Below are 13754 nucleotides of genomic sequence, written 5' to 3' on the forward strand. Positions count from 1 at the left end.
TTTGCTTATGCCCATTCTAATTATTCTTGACAAGTTCATTTTAAAACTATATCAACATTTTTGGAATTAGATTGGCTCTGTAGACTGTATTTTAGAAAAACTGTAATGTTCATGATATTAAGCCTCTTATATATGAACAGAATTCGATTTTCAGATTTTCATTTATGTTTATCATCTTTTATGTTTTTGAATAAAGTTTTGTCATTTCTGTCTTTTAAAGATCTATACATCTTTAATAGATTGGTATTTCATTATTTTTTGATAATGTAAGTGACACAATTTTCTACATCAGCTATTTTTAAAAAGCATTTGTTAACATTTAATAAACCTCCCCCCATGTGACTTTGAGTAACCAAGACTAGCCCCATACTCATAAACGCTTTTAATCTTCTCAGCTCTTCTGCTGAAGAATTTGGCTTTCATGATGATAGGCTGCTTTGGGAACTTTTCCTTCCCCAGGCAGAACATTTTAGTAGGCCTAGAAAAACAGAGAAATGGCTTATAATACACCATAGCAGGTACCAACTCCCTGATGAGTATGAGGAAAGATGCCTCCCAACCCACACCTTCTGGGATCTAGGTAGGCCATGTTTCAGATACGCATACTAACACAGTCACTGTTTGCTCCTGCCAGTGAATCAAGACCAGTAGATTCATCGAGAACTCTAGCACACCAGGACAAGAGCTGTGTCAGGATGTTACTCTAGTGTCAGCTCGAACTTAGCTTTTGAGTGTTTATTCTGGCATATAATAGCACAAATTTAATTCCATAACATTCTTTATTTTCCTTTCTCCATATCCAGTTTCCAGATTCAGATTCTTAACCATCTCATTGTTATTTTTGCAGGAGACAGTAGTTTTCCCTCTTGCTTGGTACGGTCATTAGACATTCTTCATCTTTCATCAGTAATATTCTTAAAGTACATTCCCAGCTAAGAGCCTTCTATTTTTATCTATTGCCAATATGGCAAATTCAAGACTTGTTAAGCTTAAATACATGACCTTAACATGCCTTGCATGTTTAGACTCATCTACTCTTTTTCCATTTTGTGATCTGTTCTCAAGCTCACATGGCTTGTGGTAACTTGTAGTTTATTGCAGGATACCAGCATGCCTGCCCCAGTTACTTGCTGACTGTGGCTAGATGGTGCCTTTAGTTTTTTGACATGTGGTCCTCTCCAAAGGGAAGTTCACTACACGGCAGCTTGATTATTTTGATTATTTAAAGCCAGCGAGGAAAACAGCCTCTTCACAAGGCTAAAAGCTAAAAAATTTTCAATAACATTTATTTAGTCAAACAGTGCTTGTTATTTATTCACTCTTTCAATAAATTGAGAACCTCCTACATGCACTGCAGTGTGGTATGCTTAGCTGCTATGACTATGGATAAATCAGACATGACCTTTTATATGCTATTATAAAGAGTAACACAGGCACATAATTACATATATCTCATCACTTTTATTATATTCTGTTGGTTGGAAACAAGCCACAGGTTCCACTCACACTTAAGAGGAGGGCATTAGACAGAGTAAAGCTACCAGGAGGCAGAAATCATGCTATGTTCTATTCCAAACTTTCCATCAGCAAACGGTGACAATACGTGCCTTTTAAAATCATTCTTTAAAATGTATTGAAAACCACATAGAAAAGCAGAAACAGAAGCACAGATGCACATAAATGCTTATTATTTACAGAAATAAAATTTTACTATTTATACTGTTGAGCAATTAGTTCTTATTTCTTAACAGTCCACTGAGGACATTGTTCTATATTACCAGTAGTTACATATCACAGTATATGTGCCTGCCTTCTTTTTAACTGGTATATATAGCAATTATTGATCATTATAATTGATAATTACAATGCTTAGATCACGGTTATGAATTTGCCAGATATCAAATTAGGGATGATGTATACAAAATGTCAGAAGAGTAAGAAAAAGCAATGTGGAAGTAATGTTACAAAAATCCAGATAGATATTTTCACAATGGAACAATCCACAGGTGGCCACTGAAATTAAAATTAATTAAAATAAAAACAATTAAAATTTAGACCTTCAGTCATGTTAGTCACATTGCAAATGTTCAATAGTCATCACATGTGGCTAGTGACTACTGTACTGGACAGGGAAGATACAGAACACTCACGTTATCACAGAAACTTCTGTTGGACATAGTTATTACAGAAAACCATGAAGAATAAAATATGGAGCTGGGTTTCAAGTTATTTTCTAGGATGTCATGTGGTTTTTCATTGGTGAGATAGTAGTAAGCATTTTCCCCTTAATCTATAACACAAGAATGTAAAAAGCAAAATAATACTTACAGAAATACGTAACACACAAATAAATGTAGAAACCTATTTAAATAAACTAAGGAAACAAACACAAAATTGTTTAACTTATTTAAAAATAAAAGAAGATGACATAATGGAAACTTTGTAATTTTAAAATATTTTTATTATTTATTTGATAAAATACCACTTTAAATTTAGGCTATTCTTCTATAAATCATTTCAGGTTCTATTCTCCTTTATTGATATATTTGTCTATTCTGGTCTTAGCGCCAAGTTATTAATTATTAAACTTGGCTTAAATTTAATTATTTACATTTAATTAATAATATCACTATGTTGATGTTTTATATTTAATGCAGTAAAAAATAATGGTTATATTTAAAATATGTGACAAATCAACTGCAAATTCTAAGGAAAAAATTGAAATAAATGTGAGTATGCACACATAAATATATATGTAAGAATAAATTACCACATACTTATAAATATTTAAGCTTTTTATTAAACAATATGATTTTAAAATATATAATCTTTGCTAACAACTGATATCACAAATAAATTAATAGCTTCTATGAAAGACCTTAGCATATGTAAGGAAAAGAATAAGAAACAGAAACTATAAAAAAATAGAAAAAATATAAAGAGGAAACTAACTCAATTTATCTTGAGATTGTCCTAATATAATCAAAATGTAATTTTTAATGACAGGAATTTTTAAAAGGAAATTTTAATAATTATTATTTGGGTGCACAAGTATTAAAATATCAATGTATGCCTCTTAGTAGTTACATGAGCAATGTACTAGTATCATTTCCATTTTAATGTTATAAGGGATTAATTATTCTCCCAATGCCACACTTCCAGTAAGAATTAAAGCAGGATTAGATACAGGTACCTAAAATATTAATATTTTCTTTATATTTTCCAAATGTTTTGTAATGAACTAATTTGTGATGTATATATTATATATGTTTTATATTTACATATGATATATAATACAGTATATATAATATGTATGTATACCACATATCTACACAAAACAATCAAGTCTAAATCTAACTTTTGATAGGTAGAGAAATATTTTTTCTATTGCATTTCAGAATCCATTTCCTTGGCAATAATGGTTCTCCTTATTTACTTGATTTAAATGTACACATAAAAGCTATTTATACTAGCCATGGTCTCACAATACAAATTTTTCATACTGCTGAAGGTTTATGAAGTACAGAGAGGTCTTGACAAAATGTCTTACAAAATTAAATGAGGTAAATTATTTGTCAATCAGTATGAATAAAACATAAGTTGTATAAAAGAAAGAAAATTTTATTTTAATAATTATGAAGCCATAAAATAGCATTAGAATATGAGACATACCTGTAGCAGAGGCTGACTAATCAACCTGTGAGCCAAACAATTAATCAAATACTGACCAGAATTTGCTGGGGAGGTAGACTTAGATGCTGGTACTTGTGCTTGGAAAAACACATTCCAAAGGTTTAAAGCAGGCTGTTAAATCTATCTTGTATTACAGACTGTCAGAGTATAGTAGGATAAAGATGATGGAGACCAGATCCATAACCACAAGATGTAGGAATCATTGCCAAGTTAGTAGTTATATTCTATTAATGTAGGCTATAATGTTCTACCTAATCTGTTAGTTGAAAAAACATGTATATGTAAATAAAATATGTATGTATTACTACAAATAAAAGTGCATTAATTTTATGTATTAATATTTTTACTACTGGAGTAAGAATTATGGTTAAATAATGACTTTCTAAGTATGGTGTAGCTTTATTCATTGACTTAGTGTTTTGCTAAATGATTTTTAGTATGCAAAAATGAGACCAACCCTGTTTTAATATTATTATGCCAGAAAACCAACAGAATAACCAAACTGACCACAAGTTTCATAGTATAACTTAAGAAAAATAAAAATTGAAGTGGGTCAGTAAAACAAACAGAAACCCACAATTAATTTCAACAAAATTAATGTAGAAATCAGAGTCTGGCTAAAATAAAATACGCATTTTATAAAAGACAAATTATAAGAACAAGAATATTCAAATTAAAAATGACAAAGTTGGTATAAATCACATATAAAAAACATATTAATTACAGTATAAAATAAAATATTAGTGTAAACATACATTAAAATGTCAGAATTATAAAAAACTAAACTTTATGAAAATTAACAAAATAATAACAAAATCAAATTGACCACACACTAAAAAAAATTACTAGTTTTCAAACATTATATTTAATCATTGGTTCAGGCTGAGATTTTATGTTAACATTTTCAGTTTTTCATGAAAAACAATTTTCAAGAACACATAGTTTGAGATAATAAAAAATATACTTGCACATGCATGTATATAGCAACACAATTTGCAATTGCAAAAATGTGGAACCAACTCAAATGCCCATCAATCAATGAGTAGATAAAGAAACTGTGATCTATCTACCTATCTATCTATCGATCTATCTATCTATCTATCACCTATCTGTGGATGAGATTGGAGACTATTATTCTAAGTGAAGTAACTCAGGAATGGAAAATCAAACATCGTATGCTCTCACTCCTAAGTGGGAGCTAAGCTATGAGAATGAAAAGGCATAAGAATTACACAATGGAGTTTAGGGGCTTGGGGGAAAGGGAGAGAAGGGGGCGAGGGATAAAAGAGTACAAATAGGGTGCAGCGTGTACTCCTCACGTGATAGATGCACAAAAATATCACAAATCACCACTAAAGAACTTACTTGTATAATCAAATACCACCTGTTTCCCAGTAACTGATAGAAATAAAAAATTGAAAAAGAAAAGACACGTTCACTGGGCAACATCAAAAGTAATAAGGATAATTACTTTTCATTAAGATAGGGTTTTTTCCCATCCAATAAATAAATAAATAATGAATAATATGGAAGTTTTCTCAGTAGATTTTATAAAGTCAGAAACAAAAAAATTCAAATCATTCTCTTAGCATACGTTAATTCTTATTCAATGTTTTATTACCTCACTGATTCTAGCTCTCTCTCTCAGTATAAATATGAATGTGTGTGTGTGTGTATATGTATATATATATACTTCATTTACACACACACACAGGTTTCATTCACAGCACCTTTTACAGGTTTCAGCACCATTCTTCCCAAAATTGATAAACCTTCATAAGAATGTATGTTCTATCAAGCATTAATCCTAATTGTCCTATCTTAACCCTCATGACAACTGCAGAACACATAATCTTTCACACCACACATGGAACACTCATTAAGATGAGTATATAATGAACTATAAAACATGTCTCAAGAAATTAAAAATTATTTAAATCATACAATGTATGTGATCACAATGGGACAGTATCAGAAATCTATTTTTTCAAGTACCTGGAAAATCCCCAAATATTGCAAATTAAATATAACACTTGTAGTCACCCATTGTGCAGAGAACAAAATTACAAGGTAACTCAGAAACTGGAAGTGAATACAGCCACATTCTCAGAAAAACACAATAAAAATAGAAATCAATAGCAAGAAGATATCTCAAAGCCATACAATTTACATTGAAATTAAAAATCTTGCTGAATGGCTTTTGGGTAAACAATAAAATTAAGGCAGAAATTAAGAAATCTTTGAAACTAATGAAAGCAAAGGCAAAACATACCAGACTCTCTGCGACACAACTAAAGCACTTTTAAGAGGAAAGTTTATAGCACTAAATATCCACCTCAGAAAGTTAGTAAGGTCTCAAACTAACAACCTAACATCACACCCAGAAAAACTAGAAAACAACAGCAAACAAACTTCAAAGCTAGCAGAAAAAAATTACTAACGTCAGAGCTAAACTGGAAAAAAAATAAGGCAGGAAAAAGCATATGAAAGATCAACAGAATGAAAAGTGGTTATTTGAAAGGATAAAAAGGATTGATAGACTGCAAGCTAGAACAATAAAGAAACAAAGAAAGAAGATCAAAATGAACACAAACAGAATTGGCAAAGGAGATGTTAACATTTGCCTCATGGAAAAAAAAAACCAGAATATTATGAACATATCTATTCACACAAGTTAAAAAATATAGAAGAAATGGATAAATTCCTGCAAACATATAACTTCCAAGACTGAACCAGGAATAACTTGAAACCCTGAATAGACCAATAATAGGTTCCAAAATTGAATCAGTAATAAAAAGCTTACCAACCAGAAAAAGCCCTAGATCAGATGGATTCACAGCCAAGTTCTAGCAGACAAATGAAAAAGAGCTGATACAATTCTACTGAAACTATTACAAAAAACTGAGGAAACGGAACTCCTCTCTAACTTATTATATGAGGCCAGCATCATGCTGATATCAAAAGCTGGCAGACACAGTGAGAAAAGCAAACTTCAGGCCAATATCCCTGATGAACATACATGTAAAAATCCTCAACAAAATACAAGCAAACTGAATCCAGTAGCACATTAGAAAGCCAATCCACCACAATCAAATAGACTTCATTCCTGGGATGCAAGGTTAGTCCAACATACACAAATCAATAAATGTGATTCATTACATAGAATTAAAACAAAAAAACACATGATCATCTCAACAGAAGAAGAAAAGGCATTCAATAAAATCTGATCCCTTCATGTTAAAATCCCTCAATAAACTAGGCATCAAAGAAACATGCCTCAAAATAAAAAGAGCCACCTACAACAAACCCTGCCCCCCACCCCACCACCAACATCACATTAAAAGGTAAAAGCTGGAAGCATTCCGCTTGAGAACTGGCACAGCATGAAGATGCTCCTTCCCACCACTCCTATTGGAAATAGTACTGTAAGTCTTAGCCAGAGCAAGCAGGCAAGAGAACAAATAAAAGTCATCCAAATTTGATGAGAGAAAGTCAAACTATCTTCACAGGTGATAAAATTCTATACCTAGAAAACCCCATAGTCTCTGCTCAAAGGCTCCTAGAACTGATACACAACTTCAGCTATGTTTCAGGGTACAAAAGATATGTACAAACATCAGCAATATTTCTATAAACCAATAATGTCTAAGTCCACAGCCAAATCAAGAATGCAATCCCATTTACAATTACCACAAAGATAATACAATAGGTAGGAATACAGCTAGCCAGGGAGGTGAAAGATCTCTACAACGAGAATTTCAAAACACTGCTGAAAGGAATCAGAGATGTCACAAACAAATGGAAAAACATTGCATGTTCATAGACAGGAAGAGTCAATATCGTTAAAATTTCCTTACTGCCCAAAGCAATTTAAAGATTCAATGCTCTTCCTTATCAAAACACCTATATCATTCTTCGCAGAATTAGAAAAAAAATTCTGAAGTTCATGTGGAACAGAAAAGAAGCCTGATAACCAAAGCAATCGGAAGCAAAAAGAAAGAAGCTGGAAGTATCACATTACCTGAATTCAAATTATACTACAAGGCTACAGTAACCAAAACGACCTGGTAGTGGTACAGAAACAGACACATAGAACAATATAACAGCTTAGAGAATCCAGAAATAAAGCCACACACTTAAAATAATCTCATCTTTGACAAAGTTAACAATAACAAACAATAGGGAAGAAATCCCTATTCAATAAATGGTGCTAAGATACCTGGCTAGCTACATGCAGAAGCTGGAAACCGGACCCCTTTTTGTCACCGTATATGAAAATCAACTTAAGGTGGATTAAGCACATTTTTTGTTGTGATTTTATTTTTTATATTTGGGGGTACATAGTAGATGTATATATTTGTGGGATTCGTGAGATATTTTAATATAGGCATGCAATGCGAAATAATCATATCAGAGTAAATGGGGCATCCATCACCTCAAATATTTATCCTTTGTGTTACAAACAATCCAATTATACTCAGTTATTTTCACATATACAATTATTCTTTTAATATAGTCATCTTGTTGTGCTAGGAAATACTAGGTGATATTCATTTTTTCAACATGTTTTTGTACCCATTAACCCTCCCCATATCCCTTCCAATCCTTCACTATCCTCCGCGGTCTCTGTTAATCATTCAACTCACTATCTCCATGAGTTCAATTATTTTAATTTTTAGCTTCCACAAATAAGTGGGAACAAGATAGGTTTGTCTTTCTGTGCCTGGCTTATTTCGCTTAACATAATGACTTCCAGTCCCATCCATGTTCTTGCAAGTAACAGGATCTAATTTTTTTAATGGCTGAATAGTAGTCTGTTGTGTATATGTATCTCATTTGCTTTATCCATTCACCTACTGATGGACGAATGAGTTGTTTCCAAATCGTGGCCATTGTTATTAATGTTTGGGAAATCCTCTGTTATTATCCTTTTGAATAAGCTTCCTACCTGTGTATCTCTGCCTCCCCTTTAAGGCCAATAATGCTAGATTTGCCCTTTTGAGGCTATTTTCTAGCTCTTTCAAGTATGCTTCACTGTTTTCATTCTTTTTTCTTTTTTTCCCCTGGCTGTATTTTCAAATAGTCTGCTTCAAACTTGATAATTCTTTCTTCTGCTTCATCAATTGTGCCATTAAGAGACTCTGATGCATTCTTCACAATGTTAACTGCGTTTTCCAACTCTAGAATTTCTGCTCAATTTTTTAGTTATTTCATTCTCTTTGTTAAATTTATCTAATAGAATTCTTAATTCAGTTTCCTCAAAACAGCTATTTTGAATTCTCTCTGTGAAAGTTCACATATCTCTGTTTCTCCAGGATTGATCCCTGGTGCCTCATTTATGTCATTTGGTGAGGTTACATTTTCCTGGATGGTCTTGTTGCTTATGGATGTTTGTCTGTGCCTGGGCATTGAACGGATAGGTATTTATTGTAGTCTTCACTCTCTGGGCTTCTTTGTACCTGTCCCTCTTGGGAAGTCTTTCCAGGAATTCAAAAAGACTTGGGTATTGTGGTCTAAATTGCATCTGCATTAGGAAGCACCCCCGAACCAGTAATCCTGTGGTTTTTGCAGACTCCTAAAGATACTACCTCAATAGTCTTGAATAAGATCTGAAAGAATACTCTGTATTACCAGGCAATAAAAACTCTTCTTCAATTCCCTTACCTTTTTCCAACAAATGGAGTCTGTCTCTGTTCTGAGCCACCTGTAGATGGTGGTAAGGGAACACAAGCTCCCCTGTGGCCACCAACACTGGGACTGTGCTGGGTCACACCTAAAGCCAGTACAGTACAGGGGCTCACCAAGGCCCACTGTAATCACTGCCTGACTACTGTCTTATGTTTGCTCAAGGCCCGGAGGCTCTACAATCGGCAGGTAGTGAAGCCACCTAGGCTTGTGTCCTTCACTTCAGGACAGTGAGTTCCTCTGGGCCCCCAGCAGGTCCAGAAGTGCATTCTGGGAGCCAGGGACTGCAATAAAAAACCTTACAAGTCTACCTTGTGTTCTATTGTACAGTGGCTGAGCGAGCACCCAAACCATAAGACACAGTCCTTCCCTCTCTTCCCTCCCCTTTCCACAGGAAGTGAAGCCCCATAGTAAGTAATGCCAGGCTACTGCCAATATTCCCTTCAGGCCCAAGGGAAACTCATTTGGCTTGTGGTGAACACTGCCTGGCCTGGGACTCAACATTCAGGGCATTGGGTTCCCCTCTAGCCCAGAGATGGTCCAGAAATGCTATCCAAGAGCTAAGGCCTAGAGTCAGGGAGCCCAAGAATCTGCTTGGTGCTCTACCCCGCTGTGGTTGAGATGGTACCTAAGGTCCAAGACGAAGTCTCCTTTACTTTTCCCCCCACTTTTCTCAAGCAGAAAGAGTGTCTCCTTATAGCTAACACAGCTGAGATTATGCTGAGTCTCACCTGAGGCCAAAAAGTCTCAGTTTCTCACCCGAGGCCCTTGGCATACTACCTGGGTATTGCTGCAGATTATTCAGGGATTAAGGGCTCTCTAGTCAACAGGTGATGGCTCATGTCCTTCATGACAATGAGTTCGTTTCTGGCCCAGGGTATGTCTAGAAATGTCATCTAGGAGTTAGAGCCTGGAAAGGGAGCCTCACAACTCTGCATAGTGCCCTCTTCTACTGTGGCTGAGCTGATGTCCAAATAAAAGACAAAGTCCTCTTTAGTCTTACTTCTCTCCTCAAGCAGAAGGAAGGGGTTTGTTTTGGAGCCGCAACCTGTGAAGCCTGAGTTTAGGGAAAGGGTGGTGCAACACTGTCTCAGCCACCCTGGCTGGTGTCTCAGTACCCCCTAAGGCTACTGGTTCTGTGTAGTCAGCACTGGGACTCACCTAGGATTTTCAGTCCTTGAGGCTTAGACTGCTTTTCAAGTTTTTGTAGAGCCCCAGAGTACTTTAGCCCAGGGTGGTAAGGCTTACCAGAATTCACATTCTGACCATTGGTATGAGTGATTCACCTATGGCTAGAGCCTGTTTAAACGATCCCTACATGGGTGGGTATCAGCTCAGTTCAGCTCGATTTTGCCTTTTGCTGTTGACATGACAACACTGAGTTCAATGCAGCATCTCAGAGTTGTTTCACTCTCTCTACCCAAAGTGCACAGATTTTCTCCCAGTGACACATAGCTGCGGCCAGGGGATGGTGGAGGGATGGCGTCAGCAATTCAAGATTGTCTTTCCTACCTTCCTCAATGCCTCCTTCAGTGATATGTAGTTAAAACAAGATACTGTGAGTGCTTACCTGATTTTTGGTTCTAATGAATGTGTCTTTTTGTGTAGGCAGTTGCTAAATTTGTGAACTTACAGGGGGACCAATCAGTGGAACCATCGATTTGGCCATCTTTTTCCAACCTCTGTCTCAGATTAAACACTTAATCATAAACCCTAAAGCTACAAGTACCCTAGAAGAAAACCTAGGAAACACCATTCTGAACATAGGCGTGGGCAAAGATTCATGACAAAGATGCCAAAAGCAATTGCAACGAAACCAAAAATTCACAAATCAGACCTCATTAAAGTAAAGAGCTTCTACACAGGAAAAAAAAAAAATCTGTCAACAATGTAAACAGACAACCTACGGAATGAAAGAAAATATTTACAAACTATGCATTCAAAAAAGGATCCAGAATCTATATGGAAATTAAACAATTTAACAGGTACAAAACAAATAACCCCATTAAAAAATGGGCAAAGGACATGACAAGTCACTTTTCAAAAGAAGACATACAAGGGCCAACAAACATGAAAATAACGTTCCACATAACTAATCATCAGAGAAAAGCAAATCAAAACTCTAATGAGATAACATTTCACACCAGTCAAAATGGCTATTAATAAAAAGTGAAAAAGCAGCAGATGCTTACAAGGCTGTGGAGAAAAGAGAATGCTAATACACTATTGGTGGGAATGTAAACTAGCTCAGCCACTGTGGAAAACAGTTTGTACATTTCTCAAAGAACTCAAAACAGAACTACCATTTGACCCAGCAATTCCATTACTGGAAACACATACAAAAGAAAATAAATTGCTCTACCAAAAAAACACATGCACTTATATGTTTATCATAGCACTATTCAGAATAGCAAAGACATGGAATTAACCTAGCTGCTCATCAGCAATGGATTGGGTAGATAAAATATGATATATATATATATATATATATATATATATATATATATACACACACCATAGAATACTATGCAACCATAAAAAATTATTTCCTTTCCAGCAGGATACAGCTGGAGGCCATTATCCTTAGCAAATTAACATAGGAAACGAAAACCACATACTTCATGTTCTCACTTATAAGTGGGAGCAAACAATGGGCACTCATGAACCTAAAGATAGGAACAATAGACAACTAGACTACTAGAGGTGAAGACAGGTACGGGCAAGGTTTTGAAACCTAACTATTTGGTACTACACTCACTACTTGGATTATGGGATCAATCATTCTCCAAATCTTAGCATCACACAATATATCAATGTAACAAACCTGCCTGTTTACTCCCTGGACCTAAAAGAAAAGTTGGAATTATTAAAAAAAAAATAAAACATCATATTTTCATATTTCTATACTTAAGATAATTTTGATTTTTATGTAATAATCATTAAAAAGTATATCTGAAATAGGAGACTGGCAGGACGTGTTTTCTGGTCACAACCCTGTTGACCAAAACAAGATCTGATCTAGACACAATATGGTAAAGAAACTAGTCAAAACCAGCAGATGGTGAGGACAGTGATCTCAATCAGCCCTCGTTACTCATTAGCATAAGACACTCCCACAAGTGCCATGGCAGTTCACAAATTCCATGGCAATGACCAGGAAGTTACTGCCCTCTTCCATGACAACAACCCATAAGTTACCACAACTTTCCTAGATATTTCTGGATACCCTGCCCCTTTATTTGCATGTAACTGAAAGTGGGTCTAAGTAGATATAAATACTTTGCCCATAGCCTAGAAGTGCAGTTCAGGGCACACTGCCTATGAGTTATCCTTGCTCCAACAGGAGCAGTTGCAGTTCCATAAAAGATTGCCGTTTAACATCACCGGCCCAGTCTTGTATTCTTTCCTCAACCTGGGGGCTCGCCTACCTGCCTGTATCATCTCTACACCCAAAATTTATCTCAGACAAATTGTTTTCATGCTAATTTTCTGTTTCCTTTACCTGTATATTGACTCCTTCAATTAAACTTTCTGAGAAAGTTTATGAGAAATTTGCCTTATGTGTAAAAACAAGGAACAAATCTACCATTATTTTTCTTAAAATTCTTACATACAAAAGATGTGACCATGACCATTACAAGTCACTATCCTCATTCTTGAACATTATTTGGACATTTTAATAGGCTGATCTGGTTCTAACAAAAGCTGCTCACTTAAAAAATGACAAAATGAAAACTCACTCAAAACTGCACAACTACATGAAAACTGAACAACCTTCTCCTGAATGACTACTGGCTAAATAATGAAATTAAGACAGAAATAAAGAAGTCATTTGAAACCAATGGGAACAACGACAGAGTACCAGAATCTCTGGGACAAAGCTAAAGCAGTGTTTAGAGGGAAATTTATAGCACTAAATGCCCACAAGAGAAAGAAGGAAAGATCTAAAATCGACACCCTAATATTACAATTAAAAGAACCAGGGAAGCAAGAGCAAACAAATTCAAAAGCTAGCAGAAGACAAGAAATAACTAAGTTCAGAGCAGAACCGAAGGAGATAGAGATATGAAAAACCCTTATAAAAGTCAATGATTCCAGGAGCTGGATTTTTGAAAACATTAACAGAAAAGATAGACTGCTCGCCAGATGAATAAAGAAAAAAACAGAGAAGAATCAAATAGATACTATAAAAAATGATAAATGGTATATCACCACTCATCCCACAGAAATACAAACTTCCATCAGAGAATACTACAAACACTTCTTCACAAATAAACTAGAAAATCTAGAACAAATGGATAAATTCCTGAACACATACAGTGCTATCCTCATCAAGCTACTATTGACTTTCTTCACAGAATTAGAAAAAACTACTT

At 34.9% G+C, this 13754-nt stretch overlaps 1 non-coding gene across 1 annotated transcript; it reads right to left on the reverse strand.

Annotated features, from left to right (window-relative positions):
* Positions 1-585: 585 nt before the first annotated feature.
* LOC115930329 (small nucleolar RNA SNORA3/SNORA45 family) lies at positions 586-714 on the reverse strand. Its single transcript, XR_004066968.1, has one exon. It is a non-coding gene; the product is annotated as a small nucleolar RNA SNORA3/SNORA45 family (small nucleolar RNA).
* Between the last annotated feature and the right edge of the window lie 13040 nt (positions 715-13754).

This window comes from Gorilla gorilla, chromosome 10 (genome assembly GCF_029281585.2).
Source record: "Gorilla gorilla gorilla isolate KB3781 chromosome 10, NHGRI_mGorGor1-v2.1_pri, whole genome shotgun sequence".
NCBI lineage: Eukaryota > Metazoa > Chordata > Mammalia > Primates > Hominidae > Gorilla > Gorilla gorilla.